We start from the raw sequence: 20,308 nt of genomic DNA, 5'->3' as shown, positions 1-20,308 counted from the left end.
ACATTTGTTATGTTATCTATGTTCTATTGTGAATAAAATATGGGCTCGTGTGATTTGAAAGTCATTTAGTTTTCATTTTATTCAAATTTAAAAAATGTCCCAACATTTCCGGAATTCAGGTTGTAGTGCAAGAGGCTGCATGAGGTGAACATATCCTATCATATGATATTTACATATAAAAAGTTTTCCTTTTTATTTGAAAGCAGTGTTGTGTAAATGCCCCATGAAATGACATCACTGTGCAGTGACTGGCTCTCTAGATATCACTACAGGACACAGCTGCATGTGTTAAGGGAATTGTGAACAGCCTGCTTGAGTCATCTGAACCATGTACTTCTACTAAATTTTAAGAGCATGACCTTGACTGACCAGTGTAGGAAACGTCGTAACATCATGAAGAATTAATGAAGTGTGGATTTTCTTGCACTACAGTATACGTCCTCAACCCTGCTCCTGGACTCAGACCCACTATCCTACTATTAGTTACAACCTGCTTTAACACACCTGCCTGCAATTTTCTTCTACAGATGTATTTGATTAGGGTTGGTGTTAAACTCTTCAGGGCAGTGGGCCTCCAGGATGAGATTTGAGGAACTCTGCTTTATTGTTAACAATGTACACCATTCCCAATGTGTAAGCTGTTCAGAAGTGCTTGACCATGAAATTATGAAGCCAAAACATGCAAAGATATCTGGAGACAAAGCATCCCACTTGTGTTGAAATATTTTTTTTTTACCAAAAGCAAAAGGAATTATATTGTGAAAAACAAACAATGAACCAAAATTACTGCTAATGCTCTGGATAAATCTTGTGAGGTGTGATATTTGATAGCGTAGTCCAAAAAGCCATAGACAATCTATGAAACACTGATAAAGCCCTTTTCTGTGGCTATGTGTCTTGCCATGGATGGTGAGAAAATAGAGAGCGTTTTTTTACTGTGCCATTATCAAATGACACAGTAGCTTGGCATAGCCACAACAATACATTAAGAGTCAATTGATTGATAGGATAAATGGAAATATTGGAGGGAACTTGTATACGGGCAGTGACATTTTTGCAGTATTGGCACCATTAAATCTCTCAAAGGGAAGACTGTTTTTAAAGATGGCATAATTCCATGGATTCACAAGGCTCATTCAGTGCCACAAACCATTCAACCAATTAGTCACAAATGAGTTGGATTGGCTGGAGGAAATTGGAGTACTGTCCCAAGTAAAACTAGAGTCCATGGTCAGTACCTGTCAAACATGACACAAACTGTGTGGACACTTCAAGGTCTCAATCCTGAACTACAATTGAGTAGTCAAGGACATTATGGTTAATTTGTCAGCCAGACAAATACAAAGTTCTGACATGAAACTCTAGATGACGCAGTCCGATAGATCTAACTCAGTATGGCATAATGACATCATTATCACATGGCACAGCTGATTGATTCTCTCCTTTATCGATAGCCAATGAGCTCGCAGCTCAACATTCAAATACTTGGCAGTGTTTGCTGTAGCAGTAGCAGCACACTTCAAAAACCCTTCACCTTCCCAAGCTCCACCTGTATAGATCTGCTACGGGGTGATCATGTATGCTATGGAATTATTCATGTTATATGTGCAGCAGCAATATTCCTTACATGCTCACAGCAGCATGTTGTGGATGTATTGGCAGTAGCAAGTCTCGGTACTTGATCTGCCGCAGCAGCAGCAGCGTAGCAGATCTATTCATCCAAGACCAAATACATTAACATTTTCATGTATATTACCATGCAGATCACTCTGAGAGTTGTCATGACAGAACTATACTTAAAGGTGGACCTAGCGGATGCCTATGTCCACATAGAATGGAAGATGATTCGTCCTACCTACCTAGATCTAACTACCAACATGAATAAGGGTCTTTCTTCTTACAACAGGCAGGTGTTTAGAGTAACTGTGGCTACAGCCCTCTGGCAACACACAATGGATCAAGTCCTTCAAGGAGTGCCTGGAATACAGTGCTATCTTGATGACATAACTGTCAGGTGCTACAGATGCAACTGGAGAAATGTGGACTCAAAGCCAGATGGGACAACTGTGATTTCCTGAAGCCCAGTGTCAGGATGCTCCAAAGCCACAAAGGATTTCTTAGTTCAGATCCACCCAAAGGGTTTGTGGACTATTACAAGAAGTTTTTATCCAACCTGGCAACTGTTCTTTATCCCCACAGTGAGTTACTCCAAAAGGGAAGACAATGAAATTGGAGTAAAGAGTTTGAGAATGTTTTTCAGGAAGCAAAGGAGATTGTTACATTTGGCATGGTCCAATTTAATCCATTCCTCCAAGTGAAGCTGGCATGTTATGCCTCTCCCTATTGGATTGGAACAGTGATGTCACGTGTAATGGAAAATAGTAATGAGTGGCCTTTGGTCTTCATTTGCAACTGCGAAGAGTTGGCCAATTTGACAGAGAGGCATTGAATTTAGTGTTCTTTTCAGCAGAGAACTGACCAATGTCATGGATTCTCAGCCATAGAAAGGAATCTCCACCAGGAATCTCTATTTGGGCACAGTCACAAGATTGAGTACACAAACTCTGCATGTCACACAAATTCAGGTAGACTGTCACTATCAGAAGTAGCAAAAATAAATAAATAAATAAATATATATATATATATATATATATATATATATATATATATATATATTATTTGTTTACATCATGTTGTGCCCTGCATTATGAAGACAATGTTTGCTTGCAATACCATGATCAAAACCTTGTAATGTTGACCGTTTTATTAAATATTATTATTCAATAAATTATATTTTATAAAAAATAATAGTAGCATTTAATAATTTGGTATTGAAAAACAGTCTGTGTTTTAGTGTTATGGAGTTCTTAATTAGGTGCTGATTTATACATTGTTGAAATTATTGTGGTACATCCAGTTAGAATGTAGTACAAGGCAGATGTTTCTTCTTTAACATTTATTCTCCACTCAAGTATTTAACATCACGGTGGAATTTTGCATAAATCCTGAAACATCTACATTCATGTAAAGCAAGTAATCCACGTAACATCAGAAATAAGCATGTAAACAGCTGTTGTAAATTATAATCACAAGAATTTACATGAGATGAATAATAATCACTTGATCAAAATCGCAGTAAAGAAGTATACATTATGATGTTGATAGATTCAGTCCATCACTAACTTCACCCAGCAACAATATGCAAATGTATTAAACAACGAAATAACATTTACACCTACTTCTATCAGTACACATAAACTGTAGATAACACTCTTTTATCTTCGCACTAAACTTCCTGATGCAAGGTATGTCTTTTTTTTTTTTTTTTATTGGTACTCACAGGTGGCGCTAAAGCTGCACTGATTCATAGTTTGAGCTGTCAGTTACAAAACCCACCCATTACATTCACTGTTCGTTGTTATTGTAGTCCTTGATAATTTTGGTTACATTGTTACACCATTAGATGGCAACAAGAGACTATTTTCATGAGTCAGTAGCAAAGACTTTTATTTTGAAAATGCCCAAAACAAGATTGTAAACAACGACATTATTTTTTACTTTCAACAACACCTTGTAAGACACAGCCAACAAATGCATTGACCAGTTGTCATAGGAAATGAAAGGATTCTACATTTGAAAGGACACTATGACAAAAATATTGTGTTCCTCTGCAGATATTCAAACTAGTTTTAATTTGAATGTGAGATTAAGCTGAAGAATGAATGGTATGTTAGGCTCCACTTACCTGGGGCTGTGTGTGAGGGGGAATGGAAGCCTATTGAGGACCATTAAGTCCATTTTAAAGAATATGGCACCAGTTCAAACCTGATAAGAAAAGAATGCCCATCAAAACTAAGTGGGCGAGGAGGGTATTGTATAAACACCTGAAAAAGTCTATTTAATTCCAGTTTGTAATACAACAAAATGGGTAAAAACACCTGAATGTGTTTACAAGGCACTGTAACATCTTTGCACAATCAGAATTCAAATGGGAATGCTTCTGTCTGATTGCATCTTGAAGCATGTGCTTAATCAGTCCAATGGCTTGGTGGGACATCATCATGTGTGACATACAGACCAGGAAGCTATATAGAATAACCGGATTTAGCTTCTGTGCCTTCAGCAAGCACTCTGTGTGAAAAGGTTGTTTCTCCTTTGTGTTGTGTGTCTTGTGGCAGAATCATTAGCATGAGCAGGTTGGTAAGAAAGCAGTATTTTAAACCATGTGTTTCTCCTTGCTCTCATTACATTGCAAGCAGGATACACTTAGGCCTGTTACTGTACTTTTTGTTGGTCAATATATTGCCCCAGAAATAAATGTGACAAACAATAATATTGTCATTTTGAGACCGCTGATTGCCACTGACTATATATAATAATAATGTTTAATGAGAAATCCACTTAAATGGTAAAAGGATACTACAACAGAACTAATTTGTTCATCTTCTGACAGCTGATGACCAAAATCTGTAACTACCCATTGTTTTTCAAGCTGTAGTACCTCCTCCATGCTCCAGGGGGCTTTCTAGAGTACTGCTCCTCTGGGGTAAAAGTCAGGAGAAAGCAGAGAAATAATATGTTTGGCTTCCTTTTGTGCCAACTTCATGGCCGTTTCTCAAACGTATCTCAACAAATTAGAATACTTCAAAAAAAAAAAAAAAACATTTTTAGTGAATTGTTGGCCTTCTGGAAAGTATGTTCATTTACTGTATATGCACTCAATACTTGGTAGGGGCTCCTTTTGCTTTAATTACTGCCTCAATTCGGCGTGGCATGGAGGTGATCAATTTGTGGCACTGCTGAGATGGTATGGAAGCCCAGGTTTCTTTGACAGTGGCCTTCAGCTCATCTGCATTTTTTGGTCTCTTGTTTCTCATTTTCCTCTTGACAATATTATTGAAAATTCTCTATGGGGTTCAGGTCTGGTGAGTTTGCTGGCCAGTCAAGCACACCAACACCATGGTCATTTAACCAACTTTTGGTGCTTTTGGCAGTGTGGGCAGGTGCCAAATCCTGCTGGAAAATGAAATCAGCATCTTTAAAAAGCTGGTTAGCAGAAGGAAGCATGAAGTGCTCCAAAATTTCTTGGTAAACGGGTGCAGTGACTTTGGTTTTCAAAAAACACAATGGACCAACACCAGCAGATGACATTGCACCCCAAATCATCACAGACTGTGGAAACTTAACACTGGACTTCAAGCAACTTGGGCTATGAGCTTCTCCACCCTTCCTCCAGACTCTAGGACCTTGGTTTCCAAATGAAATACAAAACTTGCTCTCATCTGAAAAGAGGACTTTGGACCACTGGGCAACAGTCCAGTTCTTCTTCTCCTTAGCCCAGGTAAGACGCCTCTGACGTTGTCTGTGGTTCAGGAGTGGCTTAACAAGAGGAATACCACAGCTGTAGCCAAATTCCTTGACACGTCTGTGTGTGGTGCCTCTTGATGCCTTGACCCCAGCCTCAGACCATTCCTTGTGAAGTTCACCCAAATTCTTGAATCGATTTTGCTTGACAATCCTCATAAGGCTGCGGTTCTCTCGGTTGGTTGTGCATCTTTTCCTTCCACTCAATTTTCTGTTAACATGCTTGGATACAGCACTCTATGAACAGCCAGCTTCTTTGGCAATGAATGTTTGTGGCTTACCCTCCTTGTGAAGGGTGTCAATGATTGCCTTCTGGACAACTGTCAGATCAGCAGTCTTGCCCATGATTGTGTAGCCTAGTGAACCAAACTGAGAGACCATTTTGAAGGCTCAGGAAACCTTTGCAGGTGTTTTGAGTTGATTAGCTGATTGGCATGTCACCATATTCTAATTTGTTGAGATAGTGAATTGGTGGGTTTTTGTTAAATGTGAGCCAAAATCATCACGATTAAAAGAACCAAAGACTTAAACTACTTCAGTCTGTGTGCATTGAATTTATTTAATACACAAGTTTCACAATTTGAGTTGAATTACTGAAATAAATAAACTCTTCCACAACATTCTAATTTATTGAGCTGCACCTGTATATATATATATAGTTAACTATATCATGAAATATATTGATTCTCACCCTGTTAGTTGATCTACAGTGGGCGATGGTCAAAGTAGCCTAATAATGTAGTCTATTAACTATGCATAAAAACCTGTCTGTTTACTTAAGTAACAGATATGGGTGTCATGCCATAACATATTTTTAATATGACTGACTTTATAGTTAATGTGAATTTAAAATTGAAAGTTAATGTGAATAAAAACATTGTAAGTTAGGCTACTTATCATATCATCACTTATCATCCTGATTTTGCTGAATTCGATGTGTTCCTAGGTCAACATATTTTGTTGATCCTGGAACAACATTGTAATCCAAAAATGTAATCTTGACCAAATCCCTACACCTAAACCTAACCTTAACCATGAGTAATCCCTAAAATCAGAGCAAATGATAGATTAATGACACTTATGTACAAGCACCAAACATTGCTTGTAAGCCTAAACTTTAGAAAAACTATGTTCTTCAAATCTGATTGGTTAATCACAATGTTGTTCCAGGGTCAACAAAGATGTTGATCCAGGAACATGTCGCACTTGGTAAAATCAGGTTCTGCTTATCATAATACTTTCATTGTTCAGAAAGAGAGCAAAGAACATTTTCATTATCAAATAACATTTTCACTGACTGTCTAGAGTTCAAGCACTCTCAAAACTCCCATTAAAATCACTGAAGCTGTTTACACTGTTAAATGAATATCTTACTTACAGATTCATGCACACATCTGCAATTCGTTTTTTTCTAATGAGGGAATTCGCCAGAAAGAGGTATTCAATCAGCAGTGAGTGAAGAAAACACAGGTATTTTAACGATGATTGATTAATCTGAACACCTCTGATTGGTCATTGCATTCATACGCTCAACAGCATTGTGTGTGATTGGTTATAATGTGCAGTGCTGTAAAAATGCGTCTGTCTCTGGCTCAGCGCCAGCCAGCGAACGCGGATTTGAATTTAGCAGCTTATAATATGACGTGCTGAACGATTTAATCACGCTGGTGTGATGGATCAAATATAGAAAATATTATTTGGCTATTTTTTGTCTTTTGGAAGCTGCATTCAAAATACACTGCTCAAAAATCTGAATGGGCTATCACCACTTTGAATGGACATGACGCCTCTGAGTGTACGCTGTGAATGCATGAATGCTACGAGTCTATGTTTAGACCATGTTTATTATTAATAGCCTCCTCTGTTCAAAAGTTGATTTTTATAATGTGCTAAACAATAATAATTAGTTACTCAGATATAAAATGTCCCTTTTTACGATAGTACAAAGTATGCGTGAGTCTGTGACTACAAAATCTATATATACCTATACAGATGCTCCTGATATTAACATGATCACAAATGTTTTTTGGGGGGTTTTTTAAAGTTTTTTTTGGTTGGTTGTTTTTTAGTGATCAGATACCTGCACCACAGATGAATCCTGCTGACTTTCACTTGAGTCTCTGTTTTCCTCTGAGAGAGCTGTATCAACATCAGATATTCAACTACACTGATATTCTATGGTAAAACAAGCTCTTTGACTACTGATAATGTTTTTTTCTTGAATCCATGGAAAGAAGCAGCAAACACTTAACTATCAGGTATGGTTAACTTGTTTCACTTGTTGAACAGATCTGTTTTCAAGAATGACTCAAAGTCTGTTCACATCTCTGTGGTTAGATCAGTGTGCACAATAATGTGTATTTGACCTTCATTATGTATGTTTTGATTATACTGTGTTGTAAATAAAATACAAATAATAAAAAATAAAAAAATCTACTTTTTACAATCTCCTCATATTCTCTCTTACCTGCCTCAAAGTAACAGTCACACTGATGGGCCATTAGGGGACGGCCCTTTGTCTCTCAGGTGTGAATCACTAAATATCCATGGCCATTGTCACTCCCTCACATAAAGCTTGTCTATCACAAAACGAGTCTAAGAGGTACTGATGTCAGGCTACCAGTGAGGAGCAGAGGAAGAAAATAGCTGTCCCTGAACATCAGCAAAACCCACCATATGCAAGTAATCAAGTGGTGCAAGCCTGTCAGCATCCAGTACAATAAAAAAATTACAAGAACAACACCATTCCAATAGTCCTACAAGGCAGGTATGTCATCTCCATAATTTATACAGGAAATACCTTCTTGTTGATACAAGAGTCCTTGTGGAAACAGTTATGCCGGCAAGAACTATAACAATCAACCTAAGAGCAATATTTTCTGTTACCAAATGGACAAAATCAAACTGCAGTTGGGAAGCTGAATTGGAAATGTGAAATGTAAGAACAAGCAGTGCCTTTGACAATTTACATTATGTGAGATATTGACCTGACCGTGCAAGTTATACTAGGCATTGTTTTTCCACTTAAGAGCAGGATGATACTAGACTTTAGCAGAGCACATTACAGCTTGCCCACTGAAGAAGGATATGAGGAAGCAAACTCTTTTCCTTCACCACAATGTGTACCCTTCACTGCACTTTTACCTTGCAATAACTTCTCTGGGTTTCAATAATGAATCCAGAGAACAAATACAACAACTCGCCCAAGCAGCAGACACTGAAACACATGTTAGAAAACAATAGGAGGAATTGTTGTTAAGGTGGCCGTCAGTGTCTACCCAGGAGATTGTGTAGCACCGTATCATAACTACAAATGGGGTACCAGTGCGGTGGCATGCATACAAGCTTTCCATGGAAAAAGCAATAGTTTATTGAGCCAGAAGTGCAAGAGCTTCTAATAAAGTTAGTGATTTAACCATCTACCGCTCTGTGCGCTTCTCCTGTAGTTGTAGTCCCGAAAAAGGATGGCAATTCTGCGTTGATTACAGAGGTCTAAACTCAACTAGATGCCTATCAAATGCTCCAAATTCAAGATATCCTGGAGTCATTGCATGAAGCTATAATCTTAAGCACTCCCGACCATAAAGGTAGTTATTGGCAGCTAGAAAGGGAACCATACAGTTTCCAGAAGACAGTGTTTGTATCGTCAACAGGGTTATATGAATTCCTGTGTCTTCCTTTTTGACTGAAAAATGCTGCCGCATCATTTCAGAGGCTAATGGAACATGTGCTACCAGAAGTTGTAAAAAAATGTTGCATTGTGTATATTCGCGATATTGTTGTGTATTCCAAATCCATCTCTGAACATCTACAACATCTTTATCAAGTTCTCACATGTCTGCATAAAGCTGGTCTCACTCTTAACCTAAAGAAATGCAACATCATTGAGATTTCTACAAGGTTCCTCATTCATATAGTTTCGGAAAAGGAGTAACCACAGACCCAACCAAGGTCGCTGCAGTAAAGTCTTTTCCAATATCTCATACTGTCAAAAACTATGCAAACATTTTTGGGCCTAGCAGGCTGGTATCACCGGTTCAATCCCGGGTTTTCAGAGAAAGCTGCTCCCTAGCACTCTCTAAAAAAAGAGCATCATTTGGTCTTGGACTGACCAGTGCTAACAGGCATTTGACATTCTCAAGCAAGATCTGGTACAAGCACCCGTACTGGTATCGCCTGATTTCACTAAACCTTTTCATGTACAGACGGTTGCCATTGACATTGGTCTAGGAGCAGTGCTCACCCAAAAGTCTGAAGGACAGGAGAGGAGCAGAGAAAGCTTACTCAGCTTTAGAAAAAAGCCGGACAATTCGTTTGCAAAGCTTTCATTTTACAGTAATATACAGAAAAGGTCAGTGCAGTGTGGTCCCAGATGTACTATTCCGAAAATCAAGTTCTCAATAACCCATCTGACTTACTTTTCCTCACGACTGCTGCTAAGACTACTGCCTAATCATATAACCCGAATTCCGGAAATGTTGGGACATTTTTTAAATTTGAATAAAATGAAAACTAAAAGAAATTCAAAATTCCAGCTACTTTTATAAGGTTAAGAGCCTGATGTGACATATGTGTCAGCACAATATCTTTGTAACTTGTTTTATATCAATTTGTTCAAGAAATGAATTAAAATCAGGTTAAGAGTAATCTAGGATATGTTATTAAAACATAATTGTTTCATGGGTTGAAACATACCTTTAGTAACAAAAACAAGCATTTAAAAAATTGCTGATACTGCAACATATGCTAACCAGACAGGACGCCATTTTGGAAATGTTGCCATGGCAAACAAAAATGCGCACATTGTCACATGACTGAACCTGGATGTTCATTATATATCACTTAGGGACTTCCTGAGTTGAAAGTGAGGGATAATGCTTTAAAAAGACCTTTTCAGATAATCACCAGTGTTTGTGACACTCGCGTTACTGTGGGTTCTTATGGGTTAAGAGCACTAATTTTATTAACGTGCGATTAATGCAGCGCACATTTTCTGTTTGACCTGTGACTTAACCCGTAGTTGGAGAAATGGAGATGCACAATGTTGCCAACTTAGCGACTTTTCAGACCCCTTCAGCGACTTTTTTTTATTTTTTATTTTATTCAAAAAAGCACCTAGCGACCAATCTTGCGGCTTCTTGGACAAACCTTATTTAGTTTCTGAGACTCGCAGGTACTGCCGCACGAGCACGAGGTCTCTCTTTCCCGCAGCGCACACACCTCTCTCTGTGTCTGATCTGTACAGTGAGCGGCAGAGAGGAGCTTTCAGTTAAAACAGATCTCATGTTGCTTCTATAATTTTACATGCAAGTATAGCCGAAATCACAGCACAGCTATTGTCTTTATGTCTATTTGATTTCATCAGATGACGGCTCGATTATAAATTTATAAATAAATCGGGATTCTTGTGCAGATTAACATCTTGGGAGAAATGGTTATGTAGTATTAACAGGTCGCGTTTTAGTCACTTTTTCATATTCATTTCATTTTCTGACAACAGAAACAGTAAAATATATCAATGAAAGCAGTTTTATTGAGAATTTTTGCTGCATCAAAATACAGTATGTGGGCACAGACAGGCAAACCAATGTAATAATAAATAATAAATGTAAATTGTAAGTAAATTGCTCAGTACAAAGAAAGAGAAGTGATGGGAACCTGGTATTTCTGTTCTTTTTTCATGTCTAATAGACATGAACAAGTTATTTGAAAAACATCTATGATCTTTGAAACATGCCTAGTCTTCATGCTCTGTTAACTATGGTTTCACTAATAATAAACATATATTGCATAAAGCATCCATATCTGTCATTGCCCGTGTTGATTAGAGTATTAAAAACATGAAAAGTATTAATTTAAGGTACATTTAGAACAGATAAAAATGTGCGATTAAGTTGTGATTAATCACGAGTTAACTCATGACAATCATGCAATTAATTGCGATTAAATATTTTAATTGATTGACAGCCCTAATATATATATATATATAAATATATATATATATATATATATATATATATGTATATGTGTGTGTGTGTGTGTGTGTGTACACACTATTTTATATGCATATTCAGTACATATATATATATATATATATATATATATATATATATAATCTATTTGTCTATATTTCTAAAGTGCTTTATATAATATAGATTTGTTTCACAGCAGCTTCACAATAGTATCGAATTTGCATTCTGCTGTAAAGCAGCTCTAACAAGTGTCATTCTACAGCTCAAGTCAGTTGAGTATTGATTTAGTTCAGTTGCATAACTGTTTAAATTTCATCAGTCATACATACTGTATATACCTTGTATATGTGCATATGCATGTACAGTATGTGTGAGTACTATGACAAACTCCTGTTCTTCACTGCACTCTGAACAAGCAAAAGACACAGGAGAGTAGTGCTTTACATTTTTTCACATCTGTGTGTAGTTTGGTATGTATGTGGCTAATTATTTTATGTTTGTGTGTAGAGTTCCCTTTCAGTCGGTCACTCCGAGTCACGTCGGATGACCGACGAATTGGGATCTCGCCAGAGAGACCAATCCACTTCGAGTGTAACTAAACGAGCCAATGGACATTGGCATGCGATCATTGCATCCAGCTGCCGCTGATCACAGCGTGAGTATAAGAGGCAGCGGGTGCACCGCATTAATTCATCCTTTCGCTTCGGAGCCGAGCGGCGGTGAATCACTGCTGCTCTCCTATCCAGCGAGTGAGAAGAGCGAGCGAGTGCGGGCGTTACAGCGCAGCAGCGGTGGTCGCGGTCTCACGGGAGAAGAGGTCGATTCCCGTGAAGACAGTCACACTCGGAGTGTGTGGTGGCCAGCTCCCCGCGTGCTTCAGCACTTAATAAAGAGCAAATTTCTCTAAAGAGCAACACGGGTGATCACGCCTTTTTAAAGATGTCTTATCACCCGTGCGTTTCTGGGTGTGGTCGTTTCCTGGCGCCTCAGGACGGTCACGATTGCTGCCTCACGTGTCTGGGCATTCAGCACGCTGAGGAAGCTTTCGTGGATGGTCCATGTTCTTCTTGTGGGGACATGACCATCTCGAGTTGCATAATAGACTCGCTATGTCAAACATGGCGGAGTCCTCTGCCGCGATCCAGCGTTCGTTCCCGGGCGGCGCTGTATCCGGTGGAGTCAGAGGTGATCTGAGGGTGACAGTGAGGGCTTCCCCAAGAGGAGTTCCTCACCCTCAGGCGCCCGCAGCCGGTGGGGTTGCCGTTGGAGCGGGCTGGGACCTCTGCAGAGCGGGTATACCGCCTGTTTTCTTCGGTGCTCCCCTGACGACCAGATGTCTGTCGCTGCATCGGAGAGCGAGTCGCCCTCTGGGGATGACGACTCGGCTGCGTTGCCCCTTCGGGTGTGGTAGCGTTGTCCGAGCCAGACCCAGAGATGACGGCTATGCTTTCCGGGCCGCCGAGAATGTCGGGCTCGTGTGGAATCCTCCACCGTCCCGATCCTTCGAGGCTGGACGAGTGAGCCGGTGGGGGTCGCGCTGGTTCTCAGCGCCCTCCGGTGCCATTTTTTCCGGAAGTGCATGAGGAGCTTACAAGATCGTGGAAGGCACCTTTACTGCCCGAAACAAATCTTGTGGCTCCTCCGCCTCACCACCCTCGATGGTGGGGCCGCTTTGGGGTATGCGGGCATCCTCAGTGGAGCGGTCTGTGGCCATGCAACTATGTCCAACAGCCGCTACCACTCTGCGGGTGACCCGTGTCTCTCGCGGGCCTGTAAGTATTCGTCAGGTCTAACTGGCAGTGCTTATAGAGCCTGTGGGAGGCGGCTTCTGCCCTTCACGCCACGGCGTTACTGCAGGTCCACCAGGCCAAAGCCCTGAAAGACCTGCACGAGGGTGGTCACGACCTGGCGGTTCTACATGAGCTGCGTGCTGCGACGGACCTCGCGCTTCGAGCGACGAAGGTGACCGCACAGTCTCTGGGTCGTGCGATGTCCACGCTAGTGGTCCAGGAGCGCCATCTCTGGCTGTGTCTTGCTGACATGAAGGAGCAGGAGAAGGTACAGTTCCTGAATGCTCCCGTGTCGCAGACCGGCCTTTTTGGCGACGCTGTCGAGAGCTTTGCCCAGCAGTTCTCGGCAGCCCAGAAGCAGACTGAGGCGATCAAACACATCATGCGCCGACCTGCTGCTTCCACTCCGGCTGCAGCCCCTCAGCCTGCTCGTCGCCGTGGGCGCCCCCCTGCGGCTGCCCCCGCTCCCGCGCAGCCGCAGCAGCCTTCCACCAGGCAGCGGCGTGGAGCCGGTCGCAGGCAGGACGCCCAGCCCGTCCAGGCCCCCGCCAAACCTGGCGGCAAGCGCAAGTGCAAGAGGCCCTGAGACGGGCGACCCGGAGATGGTGGAGACTGCTTGTCGGGAGATGGTGACCGCACCACTCCCTCCCCCGGAGGAGGGCCGGGCGGAGAATCTTTTGTTTCGTTTTGTTTTTGTTCCCAAAACATCAGTAAAAGAGCAGTTTTCTCAATCTCTGGGTCTCAAGAGGAGGAGAGTGGTGAACCGTGCATCACGGGATCACTTCCCTTCTCCTCTCTCGCCAGCAGGCAGCAGTGGGTTGCCCAAGAGCACCCCTCCTGCCCATTTGTGGAACCAGGTAAGGGCGGTAGCACTCGAGTCCCCGCTTCAAGTCGTCACACACCAGGCTGTCACAAGCCTCAAGCCGGGTTCCTGTGTTTCCTCCCTCACGAGGAGGAATCAGGTGAGTGTTACACTGCACACCCAGACCCTGCCCCCTGCCATCACAGGCCAAGCCGTCACAGGCTCCGGGCCGGGTCCCTGTGTTCCACCTCGCTGCCCCACCGCGGGTATGTCGGTGGCCTCGTTGGTTCCGCTGGCACGGTCTCTCGGAGCCTGGATAGCGCTCCCAGTCCGTCTCGGTGGCTCCTGCGGACCATCAGACTCGGCCACGCGATTCAGTTCGCCCGGCGTCCCCAGGTTCGGGGCATCCGGTTCACTTCAGTCAAGGCCGCCGATGCCCCTGTCTTGCGTGCGGAAATTGCAGTCCTGCTGGCGAAGCGACGCGATAGAGCCGGTCCCTTCAGCCGATATGAGGTCGGGTTTTACAGCCCTTACTTCATTGTGCCCAAGAAAAGCGGTGGGTTACGACCGATCTTGGATCTGCGAAGTTTTGAACCGTGCACTTCACAAGATGCCGTTCAAGATGTTGAAGCAGAAACGCATCTTTGGGTGCGTCCGTCCCTAGATTGGTTTGCAGCGATCGACCTGAAGGACGCGTACTTTCATGTCTCGATTCTCCCGCGACACAGGCCATTCCTGCGATTTGCGCTCGAGGGTCGGGCATATCAGTACAAGGTCCTGCCCTTCGGCTGTCCCTTTCGCCTCGCGTCTTCACCAAGGTTGGTGGCCTTGTTCCCCTGAGAGAACGGGTGTGCGATCCTCAACTACCTCGACGACTGGCTCATACTTGCACAGTCTCGAGAGCAGTTGTGCGCACACAGGGACCTGGTGCTCAGGCACCTCAGCCAGTTGGGTCTTCGGTCAACTGGGAAAAGAGCAAACTCGTGCCAACGCAGAGTATCTCTTTTCTCGGCATGGAGTTGGATTCGTCAACCAGACAGCACGCCTCACCCAGGAACGTGCTCAGTCGGTGCTGAACTGCCTCAAGACTTTATCAGGCAGGACGGCGGTCCCACTGAAACTCTTTCAGAGGCTCCTGGGGCATATGGCTGCAGCTGCGGCGATAGTTCCGCCGGTCTGCTCCATATGAGACCGCTTCAGCACTGGCTCCATGGCCGAGTCCCGAGGTGGGCGTGGAAACGCGGTACTCACCGGGTTCAGATTACACCGCCTGCCGCAGAACCTTCAGCCCGTGGACAGATCCTCGCTCCTTCGGGCAGGAGTGCCCCTGGAGCAGGTATCCAGGCATGCTGTGGTATTCACGGATGCCTCGGCCACCGGCTGGGGAGCCACGCACAACGGGCACGCAGTGTCAGGGGTGTGGACGGGTCCCCAACTGCGTTGGCATATCAATTGCCTCGAGTTGCTGGCAGTACGCCTTGCCTTGAGCCGCCTCAGAGGGCGCCTTCGGGGCAAGGACGTTCTGGTCCGTACGGACAACACTGCGACCGTTGCGTATATCAACCGGCAAGGCGGTTTACGCTCCCGTCGCATGTCGCAACTCGCCCGCCACCTCCTCCTCTGGAGTCAGAAGCATCTGAGGTCCCTTCATGCCATCCACATCCCAGGAGTGTTCAATCAGGCGGCCGACGAGCTGTCTCGAGCGGCACTTCCTGGGGAGTGGAGACTCCATCCCCAGGCGGTCCAGCTCATTTGGAGTCGGTTTGGAGTTGCTCAGGTAGACCTGTTCGCGTCTCCAGAAACCACCCACTGCCAGTGGTTCTATTCCCTGTCCGAGGCAACGCTCGGCACGGATGCACTGGCACACAGCTGGCCCCTGGGCCTGCGCAAATATGCGTTCCCCCCAGTGAGCCTGCTAGCACAGACACTGTGCAAGATCAGGGAGGACGAGGAGCAGGTCTTGTTAGTGGCTCCATATTGGTCCAACAGGACCTGGTTCCCGGAACTCATGCTCCTCGCGACAGCCCCTCCCTGGCCGATTCCTCTGAGGAAGGATCTGCTTTCTCAGAGACGGGGCACCCTCTGGCACCCGCGTCCAGACTTGTGGAAACTCCATGTGTGGTCCCTGGACGGGACGCGGAGGTTCTAGGTGATCTGCCCCAGGAGGTAGCTCTCACTATTGCTTCAGCACGAGCACCGTCCACAAGAAGGGCCTATGCGCTGAAGTGGAACCTGTTCGTCGAATGGTGTTCCTCTCACCGTGAGGACCCCCGGAGATGTTCGATCAGAGCCGTGCTTTCCTTTTGCAACAAGGGTTGGAGCGTAGGTTGTCCCCTCCACCCTTAAGGTTTATGTTGCTGCTATTTCCGCTCACCACGACCCGTAGAGGGAGGTCGGTGGGAAGCACGATCTGGTTATCAGGTTTCTTAGGGGGGCCAGGAGGTTAAACCCGCCTAGGCCTCCCTCCCTACCCTCTTGGGATTTGGCATTGGTGCTAAGAGCCCTACAAACTGCCCCCTTCGAGCCTTTGCAGTCAGTTGAGTTGAAGTTTCTCTATGAAAACCCTGCTCCTGACTGCGTTGGCCTCGATCAAGAGGGTGGGGGACCTGCAGGCATTTTCGGTCGACGAATCGTGCCTTGAGTTTGGGCCGGCTGACTCCAGTGCAACACTGAGGCCCCGGCCCGGCTATGTGCCCAAGGTTCCTACCACTCCCTTCAGGGACCAGGTAGTGAACCTGCAAGCGCTGCCCCTGGAGGAGGCAGACCCAGCCCTAGCTTTGCTCTGTCCTGTACGCGCACTGCGACAGTACGTGGATAGAACTCAGAGCTTCAGGACCTCAGAACAGCTCTTTGTCTGTTACGGAGGACAGCAGAAGGGGAAGGCTGTCTCCAAGCAGAGGATGGCCCACTGGATAGTGGATGCCATCACCTTGGCCTATGAAGCACAAGGTGTGCCCTACCCGCTCAGGTTGCGTGCTCACTCCACTAGGGGTGTCGCATCGTCCTGGGCGCTGGCTCGTGGTGCCTCGCTAGCAGACATCTGTAGAGCTGCGGGTTGGGCGACTCCTAACACGTTCGCTAGGTTTTATAGCCTGCGTGTCGAACCGGTTTCCTCCTGTGTTCTCACCTCAAACGGGTAGTGGCATTGAGAGGCCCGGCTCAGAGTCGGCTTGCGGCGTTCTTTCGCCTAATTCTCCAGAGAGTTCCTTAACCAGGCAAACCCTGTCGAGTCCTCCAGCACTCCGGCGTCCGGACGTGGCGGAGCGTCCGCGCCAGGCCTTTCAGCCAATGAATTCTTGAAATCTGATGTGAGGCTAGTGCCCATATGAGAGACCCTGCCGATCCCATATGTGTATTCCACGGTATGCTTATTAGAGCCATGTTTCCCCTGGCAGACCACGTTCTGCCATCTCTAGTGATGCAGCCTGTGCCATCTCAGAGACTTCCATGTGCAATAGGGCCCTCACGGGGTTACTTCACATGTCTAAATGCCACTTAACCCCTCTGGGAGGAGGTGACTCGCAGTGTGCCTCTTCCAAACGGAAGGGCATGCTTCCCAGTGTTCCAAGTCCTACTGTCTGGGTTGTCCAAGGAACAACAGTAGTTGACCTTCTCTGTATAGAGCCCGGTCCTATCGTCTGCCTTATAGGAAGGATCAAGAGGTCTACACAGGGCACTGGAAGGGCAGCTCCTGTGGCGTTTTGGTAGGGATCCCAATTGCCGGTCATCCGACGTGACTCGGAGTGACCGACTGAAAGGGAACGCCTCGGTTACGAGGTAACCCTCGCTCCCTGAAGAAGGAACGGAGACGCCACGCCACATCGCCACAGTCGCTGTACCACCGCTGAGCGGCCGGGTCACCGCTCGGCTCCTCAGCGAAAGCATGAATTATCGCGGTGCACCCGCTGCCTCTTATACTCACGCTGTGATCAGCGGCAGCTGGATGCACGATCGCATGCCAATGTCCATTGGCTCGCTTAGTTACACTGGCGGATTGGTCTCTCTGGCGAGATCCCAATCCGTCGGTCATCCGACATGACGTCTCCGTTCCCTTCTTCAGGGAACGAGGGTTACATACGTAACCGAGACGTTACTATGCAAAAATAAAATTTTTAGAAGAGTTAAAATAGTTTTCACAGAAGTGTTTGCTTTTGCAAGATGTGCGTGACGTTTTGCATGTTGTGTGTGTGTCAGCAGATAGACACAGGACACAGAGGTAAGTGCAGTAACGTGAACGGGTTTATTGACAATATGCAGAGGGGTAAGGAGATGAGCGGAAGGTCCATGTAAGCAGGTGGGGAATAGGGATGCCAATGGGGCCTTAACTGAGGGTTAATGTCCTTTTCCTATTTCCAGGGGATCCGGGAGGAACAGCGGCGCTTGGAGACGGTGGAGAGCTGGAGCGGTGGAGAGCAGGGAGAGGAACACAGGAACAACTGGTAAGTAGATCAAACAGGTAAGTGGGTCAGGTTAGTCAACACGGTAAGTTTGAGACCAGACAGTGAGTGAACGGGAGGAGTGCAGGGATATAGTGCTGTTGATGAGTGTTGACAGGTGGCGGTGATTAGTAATCCGGGGATTGGGATCTGGTGAGTGTAGTTAGTGGAGACTGCGGTGACTGAGGTGTCTCTCTGACAGTACCCCCCCCCTCCAGGGGCGGCTCCTGAAGCCCTATTACGGCGACGAGGTCGGCCACGGCCTCTGGGTGCGGGACGGTCAGGGTGGTTGTGGTGAAACTCTGTCCAGGGAAACAGAGGGGGTTGGTAGCCGAGTATGCACTGAAAAGGGGTGAGGCCGGTGGTGGTTTGCTTTAGGGAGTTTTGTGCATACTCGGCCCATGGGAGGAAGCGGTTGACGTGGGACCAGGGGCGGCGTGGAACGGGTAATGGTACTAACTTTCCGGTGGGTAAGTGACGGGGAGTTTTGGAGATGGCACAGACTGAGCATCCTCGAACGTACTGGGAGACATCCCGGGCCATCCGGGGCCACCAGTACCGAGCTTGGAGGAGCGAGAGAGTACGCTGGCTGCCTGGGTGTCCAGAAGCATGAAGGTAGCCCAGAAGGGTAGTTCTCAAGGATGTGGGCACGTAGGTCTTACCCTCTGGGCCTCCCAGCGGAGCGGGTTCAGTGATGGAAGCGAGGCGAATCTGTTCGTCCAGGGCCCACCGAATGGGGCTCACAAGGACGGCTGGAGGGAGTATGGGTTCAGGTGTTGATGGTTCGTCGGGGCCATGGAGGCGCGAGAGGGAATCCGCCTTGACATTCTTATCTCCAGGTCGATACGTGATCGTAAACTGGAACCGGGTGAAGAAGAGGGCCCAGCGAGCCTGCCGGGGGTTCAACCTCTTAGTACTTCGGAGATATTCCAGATATTCCAGGCAAAATGCCTCCTGGAGCTTCTTGTAGGCGGCTCGAGCTTCGGAGTTCCAGGACAGAGACTTGGGTTTCTGCCGGAGCATGGAAGTGAGGGGGGCTGAGAAGAAACTGAAGTTCAGAATGAACCTCCGGTAGAAATTTGCGAAGCCGAGGAATCGTTGAAGTTCCTTAACAGATTGAGGCTGGGGCCAGTCCCGGATGGCTTGGATGGCCTTCCCCTGGTCCAACTGGATCCCATCCGCACTGAGGATGTAGCCGAGGAACTGAATCGTGGGGCGGTGGAACTCGCACTTCTCAAGCTTCAGGTAGAGGTGGTGTTTCCTGAGTTGGTGTAGGACCTGCGTCACGTGCTGGCGATGTTCGGCCAAATTCCGGGAGAAGATCAAGATATCATCTATGTACACGATGACAAATCGGTGGAGGAACTCCCGGAACACCTCGTTCATAAACCCCTGAAAGACGGACGGCGAGTTGGAAAGGCCATACGGCATGATCCGATATTCGTAGTGGCCTGAGGGGGTAATGAACGCCGTCTTCCAATCGTCACCCTCCCGGATACGAACGAGGCTATAGGCGCTCCGCAGGTCCAGCTTCGAGAAGATGCGGGCCCCACGGAGTTCCTCGAGGGCGGCTGGGACCAGGGGAAGAGGATAGGGGAGCTTGACAGTGTGATCATTGAGGGTCCGGTAATCGATGCAGGGCCGCAAGCCTCCGTCCTTCTTGCCCACAAAGAAGAAGCTTGAGGCCGCAGGAGAGGTGGAAGGATGAATTAATTGCTGTTGGAGAGCCTCCTTAATGTAATCCTCCATCGCCTTGCGCTCCAGGATGGACAGGGGGTATACTCGACCCTTGGGGAGTATAGCTCCAGGCAGCAGGTCAATGGCACAATCCCATGGCCGATGCGGTGGTAACTTCGTGGCTGCCTGTTTGCTGAATACATCCTGGAATGCCATGTAGTCCGATGTGTGTGTTTTGTGGTTTTGTGTGTAGAGTTTTTAGAAATA

The 20,308-nt window shown here is 46.0% G+C and overlaps 1 protein-coding gene across 4 annotated transcripts in view; it reads right to left on the bottom strand.

The window, feature by feature from the left end:
• Positions 1 to 20,308, bottom strand: part of nrxn1b (neurexin 1b) — a 159,830-nt gene that overhangs the window by 66,982 nt on the left and 72,540 nt on the right. The window contains exon 1 of one of the 4 annotated variants that reach the window (XM_058795410.1): positions 3,746 to 3,768. The exons of the other annotated variants lie outside the window; for them this stretch is intronic. The gene's annotated coding sequence lies outside the window, so the exon portion shown is untranslated. Of the gene's footprint in view, positions 1 to 3,745; positions 3,769 to 20,308 lie in introns of those variants that run through there. 4 annotated transcript variants of the gene reach the window in all.

This window comes from Onychostoma macrolepis, chromosome 13 (genome assembly GCF_012432095.1).
Source record: "Onychostoma macrolepis isolate SWU-2019 chromosome 13, ASM1243209v1, whole genome shotgun sequence".
Lineage (NCBI taxonomy): Eukaryota > Metazoa > Chordata > Actinopteri > Cypriniformes > Cyprinidae > Onychostoma > Onychostoma macrolepis.
The sequence above is the reverse complement of the archived record's forward strand: the minus strand, read 5'-3'. Positions and strand labels throughout refer to the sequence as shown.